Source organism: Limulus polyphemus, unplaced genomic scaffold, assembly GCF_000517525.1.
Source record: "Limulus polyphemus unplaced genomic scaffold, Limulus_polyphemus-2.1.2 Scaffold139, whole genome shotgun sequence".
Taxonomy (NCBI): Eukaryota; Metazoa; Arthropoda; class Merostomata; order Xiphosura; family Limulidae; genus Limulus; species Limulus polyphemus.
Window position 1 is genome coordinate 657,072 of NW_013665749.1, and position 6,815 is coordinate 663,886.

The 6,815-nt window shown below is 35.3% G+C and overlaps 1 protein-coding gene and 1 long non-coding RNA gene across 5 annotated transcripts in view; one reads left to right on the forward strand and one right to left on the reverse strand.

Annotated features, from left to right (window-relative positions):
* The window catches only part of LOC106474484 (docking protein 5-like), a 71,068-nt gene that overhangs the window by 20,019 nt on the left and 44,234 nt on the right, over positions 1 to 6,815 (forward strand). For all 3 annotated transcript variants that reach the window (XM_022379748.1, XM_022379779.1, XM_022379773.1), the window contains exon 2: positions 1,695 to 1,988. The gene's annotated coding sequence lies outside the window, so the exon portion shown is untranslated. The remainder of the gene's footprint in view (positions 1 to 1,694; positions 1,989 to 6,815) is intronic.
* LOC111083328 overlaps positions 1 to 6,815 on the reverse strand; it is a 24,840-nt gene that overhangs the window by 11,512 nt on the left and 6,513 nt on the right. Inside the window, exons 1-2 of one of the 2 annotated variants that reach the window (XR_002608971.1) lie at positions 2,884 to 2,896; positions 1,241 to 1,247 (exon numbers count right to left, since the gene is read on the reverse strand). This is a non-coding gene — a long non-coding RNA (uncharacterized LOC111083328). Of the gene's footprint in view, positions 1 to 1,240; positions 1,248 to 2,883; positions 2,897 to 3,698; positions 3,708 to 6,815 lie in introns of those variants that run through there. The other variant, XR_002608970.1, reaches the window with a different exon arrangement.

Below are 6,815 nucleotides of genomic sequence, written 5' to 3' on the forward strand. Positions count from 1 at the left end.
TTTTAATTAAGAAAGGACTTGTATCGCTGAAGTTCCTCGGAAATAATTTAAACCGGAAATTAACAAACAAGCAGATACGCAACATTAATCAATTTTACTTTGTCTTTTGTGTGTGCTTACAAAAGATACGAAGGTATTTCAGTTGACCCCACCCAGGGTCTTTATACAATAAATGTGGAAGAGTTTACTTTTAGACACATTGATTGGGATTGTATGGCGACAAGTCGTAAATAAGAGAAGATTTTGTAGTGATTCAGTACAGTTTTTTTACCAACTAGTCAGAGAGCCAATTAGAGGGTGTGCAGTTTTAGATGTATTGTTAATTACCAACGAGAACAGACATGTTTCTGAAAAAGAGGAAAAGGATAACAGGGAAGATTAAACTTAATTGATATAAAGGAAAAAATAAATGACAGAAGCAATAAGTTCAAAAAGTTTAAACTGACAGATAGAATGGAACATTTACAGAGATGTAGAGAAGCTAGGTATTTGATTAAATACGAAATAAGGCAATCAAAAAGGGCTTATGAGAAACAGCTAGCTAATAACATAAAACTAACAATAAGGTGTTTTTAAGTATGCTCAAAGGGGTACTTAGGTAAAATGTTAAAATGGAATTGGGCATTTAAAGGGGCTGATTTTTAGTTATTATTCATCTAGTCCAGTCAAACGTGACCCTTGTTATTAGTGAAGTGTTTCAGGGGCCAATACTTGGGCCTTTACTTTTTCTTTTTTTACATTAATTATATTAATAGAGACATAATTTGTAAATTAGTAAATTTTGCGAATGATATTAAACTCTTGAGTATTTCTAGCTGACTGAGAGTGTTACAGAATGATTTGGTAAATAACCTTTAATTATAATATGTGCATGATAATACATTTGAGTTATCATAATTTATATCACACTTTTAATGTAAATAGGAACCCACTCAATAAAATGACTGAAAAATAGGATATCGGCGTAGTGGTGGATACCCTCAAGCCATGGAGGCAGTGCTTTATTGCTAATAGTAAAACTAATACAATTTTAGGGAGGATTTATACACATTGATTACAAGTCAAAAAAGGCATTTATCTCTTTATACAGATCGATAGTTCGATCTCTCACTTGGAATACCGTGTATAGTTTGGAGCTCCTTACCCCCCTCCCCCCAAAAAAATGGGCTTAGAGAAGGTTTACTAGGGTGACGATATGGACGGAAAGGTTATCTTTTAAGGATAGCCAAGGTCCGTTAACTTATTTTCTCTTTAAAAGGGTATGGTAGTAAATAATATTATTAAAGTTTACAAGTTTATCTTTATCCTATATCGGAAAACAAGAAGACACAAGTTTGAAATTTAGAAAATACAGGCTAGGCTCGACAGTTTTATTGTTCTAACAGGGTGGAATAAGTCGTCAGCAGTTGTAGAGGCCATCAACTCACGAGGTTTTAGGAAAATCGATAATAAAGGGTAGGTTTTCTTTAAGGGTGGGTGTGCAGGGACAGCGTTGAAAGACCAAATGCTCCTTTGTTGTTCGTATGTTATGTTATTTTGGCAGTTATCTATGTATGTGGTATTTCTGTTTTGTCAAATAACGTAGTGCAGTTCACTGGTGACGTTCATTAGAAACATCCAACCTATGTTTCCATGTACAAAGGAAGAGGAATTGTTTCTTTAGGTGATTCTTATGTTCATTTTCTCTCTACAAGCCGGTTAGCAACTTCAGGTTAACAATCCAACCAAAGCAGACTGTGTTCACAAGGTCATCTGCCGTATCCATGACTCCTCACTTGAGTAGCTCTGGCCCCAAACACGAATACTTTCAGCAAATTACTTGGTACAGTGAGGTGGTTGACAGCCGGCGGCAGCTATGAGCACAGGCTCTCTTACTGTTTAAATGTGCGTACACAGTGGTGGAGAAGGAGTAAGATTTGGCCTTTCAACTGTGTGTACTGAGACGTGACGGATTGTGTTTACCTTGCGATGTACGGAATATAGATAAGGTAAGTTTATTTGAATTATGTTTGATTTTATAAACATTAAAAATGTGCGACTTACGAGGGGAAACTAATATATTTTCTCCAAACGATTGTGAAAACAAGAAGTGTTTCACATGTTTTAATAACACGAGACGTGGGAGGGGATGTCTTACGTTGATATTCAGCCACGAAGGGGAGAAGGACATCGTTTTTTTACACTTTCGCTGTGTCATTGTAGTTTGCGACATTATGTATTGTTTAAACACATTCTCTGTTAAGTTCATGAACACTTGAGGAAGTGGTATTTACATGGTTTCGTTAAGAAGGTGACATTTCAGGGCAAAAACATCGTTAATTTCACTTTTTATAGGCTAGACTATTACCAAGATTTTCGGGTATTTACAAACTTCTGAAGTGTCACGAACATATCATATGTTAATGAAATTGTTATTGTTTTATTGTGTTATTTCGCTGCTGTTACAGTATTGCCATTTAGTTTTGTGTTACAACGTATGTCATTTGAGTTTATTATTTTGTCATTAGTCGCTTGATAACATTAAATTGTTTTACGTTAAAAACATCCTTAACTTACTACACGGCAAACGCGTAATTCATGTAAGGAACGAGAGGGACGTATCCCTTGATAACATTAACTTGTTTTACGTTAAAAACATCCTTAACTTACTACACGGCATACGCGTAATTCATGTAAGGAACGAAAGGGACGTATCACTTGATAACATTAACTTGTTTTACGTTAAAAACATCCTTAACTTACTACACGGCATACGCGTAATTCATGTAAGGAACGAGAGGGACGTATCCCTTGATAACATTAACTTGTTTTACGTTAAAAACATCCTTAACTTACTACACGGCATACGCGTAATTCATGTAAGGAACGAAAGGGACGTATCACTTGATAACATTAACTTGTTTTACGTTAAAAACATCCTTAACTTACTACACGGCATACGCGTAATTCATGTAAGGAACGAAAGGGACGTATCCCTTGATAACATTAACTTACTACACGGCATACGTGTAATTCATGTAAGGAACGAAAGGGACGTATCCCTCCTTCCCATTGTACTTGTTTTCAACGATAGGAAAATGTCCCCTTACACTGCAGCAGTACTAATATTTTTACTCCTTAGTTACTTACTTGTATAGCCACTGTAGCAGTCGTGACATTTTTTTAAATTTCGGAATAACCCTCGTGTTCCAGTTACAGAGACTGCCACCACACTTCTGGAACCACAGTTACTTCACTGCTACAGAGGTGTAGGAGGCAAATTAAAAGTGGGGGGGGGGGCAAAGTTTATGTGCGCCTTAGGACCCTTGAAGCTCTTGGGTTCTGTATTAAATTTTATACATTCTACTGTTTTTACTAAGAGTAATTTACCTAATGTTGATGCATTTTTACTGGGACAGGTTGAAAAGTGAGAGTTTCCCCCCCCCTCTTCTACTTCCTACCCCACTGATTTGGAACGCTAAGTGTGACTCGAACACGATAATTAACCTTTATCTATAAAAAATATGACAGTGTGATTTACTGTTTTAAAAATATTATATAATTGTTCATTATCATTCAGAAATAATGGTTATTTATACAACTGATCGTATATCTTCCAGGAACTACACATCTCTATTTTGACTCCTCAACCAAATTGGAATTGGCGGACATTAACAATACACATAAATGTCACTTACTGATTTATACTTTCCAATGACTAATGTTTTCTTAGTCCATCTACTACTTCAACAGGGTTTCGTACAAGAATATTTTCTGTTACTTACAGATATTGAATATTAGATAATATATTAGAGTAAGAATATAATCCTTACACTATCAGTAGCGCTTTTTTCTCTTCTTTGCTAATTAAGATTTAACTCATTTGTAAATGTTATTAATATAGGAAAAATTACAGGCTGTATATCATATGATAAGTATGGCTTAAGGAATTGGATGCTAAAACTTCTATAGAGCACATGTTCCAGAATTATTTAACGAAGCACTGGATACATGATCTAAATAGCCAGGTCAGAGATCCCTATAGCTGTTTTTAATTTTGAACTACTGACCAGAGAGAAGGCAGCTAATAAGTAGCACACGTTGCCACAAAAACTCTGTCAGTTCTTTGTAACGAATGATGAGATTAACTGTCACTCTTACAACGCACCCTAGGATCCAAGTGCGATGGTGTTCAGTAGCATCAGGGAGTGAAGTTTGGACCTTGTGATACACAGCCTGGCACTATAACCACTAGGCCAATAATGGCCCCTAAAATATTGTATCAGTTATCAAGACAAATACTGAAATAGTGGGGTGACTTGGAGTTTCCAGGAGTACTCTCTATACAAGCAACTGTGAGTTAAGTCTTGCTGACGACTCGATAACCAACATTTTGTAAATTTTTACCCTTTTTGATAATGAAAATTCTTGAAATAAACATATTGTGATATTCATTATGTGATTGTAATTTACATTTCTTTGCAGATCTCTACAGAAAGTAAATCGGATTATCGAGTTTTTTTTAATTTGGCATCTATAAATTTTATCTCTCGAAATAAAATGTTCATATGTTGGAATTTAAATATAAAGATATGTAAACTATGGTGTTTGTTCGATGAAAAAACTGTTTTTTTGGATGCTTGTATTTTTTAGCGCAAAGATATACTATGGACTACCTGCGTTCTATCCACCGTGGGGAATCGAACCCCGGATTTAGCGTTGTAGCTCCGTAAACTTGTTGCTGACGGAGGGGGGGGGATTTTCAGGTACAATTGATATTTCAAGATCTTATTAAACCAATATCCCTCTTAAAAGCTTGGTTATATAAGAACTTGAATAAAAAAAAAAGCCCTAGTACATAAGAATTTTTGTCAAATTCAAGCACTCGCAATATCTTTTATTGTACTGAACAATAATTTATTTGTAAGAAGTATAATTTTTTACTAATTTATTCCTAAAGATTATCGTGTATGTTTTTGGGCGGGAACGACACTGCAGTTAATTCAGCATTTCTCTCACGACCTACTTTGATGCAAGTTTTTCATTCTTCAAACGGTGGATTTGTCAGAGCTATAAACTAGTATTACTTTGTAATGTAATATTTTGATTAAAGTAAATGAAACTGTGTAATATTGGCGCCCTGGTGACTATTATTTTATTTTGACTGTAGAGACATACCGGTTTGAGACTTGTTAAAAATCGACCTTTGACTTCTTTATAAAGTAGGTAAGGTGGTTGAAATTTATCTTAGTTAATTATTAAGTTCAGGCTAGTACATAGAATATTTGATAGGGGGGAATGTTCTAATGTGTGAGATCAAAAGCCAATACATATTGTGCTAAGCACAATCAGCATGCCAAAGCTACGGAGATCTGAGGGCACGCCCCCCATAAAATTTGTAAAAAAAATAGGTGCTGTGAGAGTAAATCTCGAAGTAATTTCGCATGAAATACAGCTTAAACAGTTGCATGGCTGTTTACATAAAATCCACAAATATCCAATGAGAAGTCAACAAATCATCATTCTGTTGTGATACTGCATGGGGAGCTAGACTTAAATGAACATTAATATGTATGTTTTATTATAGTAAAGTACTGTTTAATACTTGATTTTAAATTGAGCTTAAAACTAAACGATAAGTTTGTGACTCTTGAAAGAGGGGGCTGAGGGAGGGAGCAAAATGAAACAACGTAATATTTTTTTAAACATTTGAAAGTTTATGCTGTTAGATTACAAGGAGGAAGTTGTACGCTGTTGTACAGTAGCATGTCATACTCTTCCCTTGTTATTGTATAGAAATAAAGTTGAATAAATAAATTTCATTGTCCCTATAGCCGTTGTAAAAACTTATGTTTCCCCATTATTAATTGTTCACTCTGTTAAGTTTTCAAAAGGCGTCGCTTTGTTCTGAGACGCAAATATTTGTTGCAAGTTTGGTAAGTTAGTGCCGGTGTTTGGATATAGTAATACGAACCTACTGAAGATCTTTATAGAATCTTGCAGTAATTTGTATTAAGATGTAAAAGTCGTAAGTGTGAGATCTCTGAGGAAACAATGTTTGGCCAAAATTAAAGTTTATTTATTTATCGGTGAAAATATGTGTAAATTGTGTATAGGTATCGGAAGCAAAATATTTTTGTGTTGGTCTGAAACTGGAAGTAAAACAAGCTTGACAGGAGTGTCCCTGTTGAAGGCAGGCGTTAATTAGGGGCTTTTAGGACTATGTTCCCCCCCCCAAATTTTTGTTGTTATTTTTTTTATAATTAGAGTGACAATTTCGACCTATTTGCCCCCCCCCAGCAGCACAGCGGTATGTCTGCGAACTTACAACGCTAGAAACCGGGTTTCGATACCCGTAGAGGGCAGATCACAGATAGCCCACTGTGTAGCTTTGTGCATAAATTCAAACAAACAAAACCGACATATCTTGATGCCAACTAACAATGAAGATTTGGGGGGGGGGGCACAAGAGAGAATAATGTGATAATAAGGAGTTTAATCATGAACTTACATGACCTTCTTCTATTTTTTACCATAATCAGAAACCTATCTAAACTTATGTGGGTAATTGTACTGAACGATGGGGTGGTTGAGTCCCTTAATCTCGTGTCTATGTTTGTTATATTCAGTGAGCATGGGATTGTACAGACTGTGTTTAATTGACTACTACATACTCTTGGCTACACGCGCTGTTATTTTAAAATTTATGTAGCCGATTTAAATTTATTTTGAGAGAATTCCCTGTTTTTAATTAATGTATTGCTCTTGTTGAGCTTGTTTTTCATAGTCCGAAGCTGTACAATTGGATATATACCGTAGAGCACCGATTCCAAAAC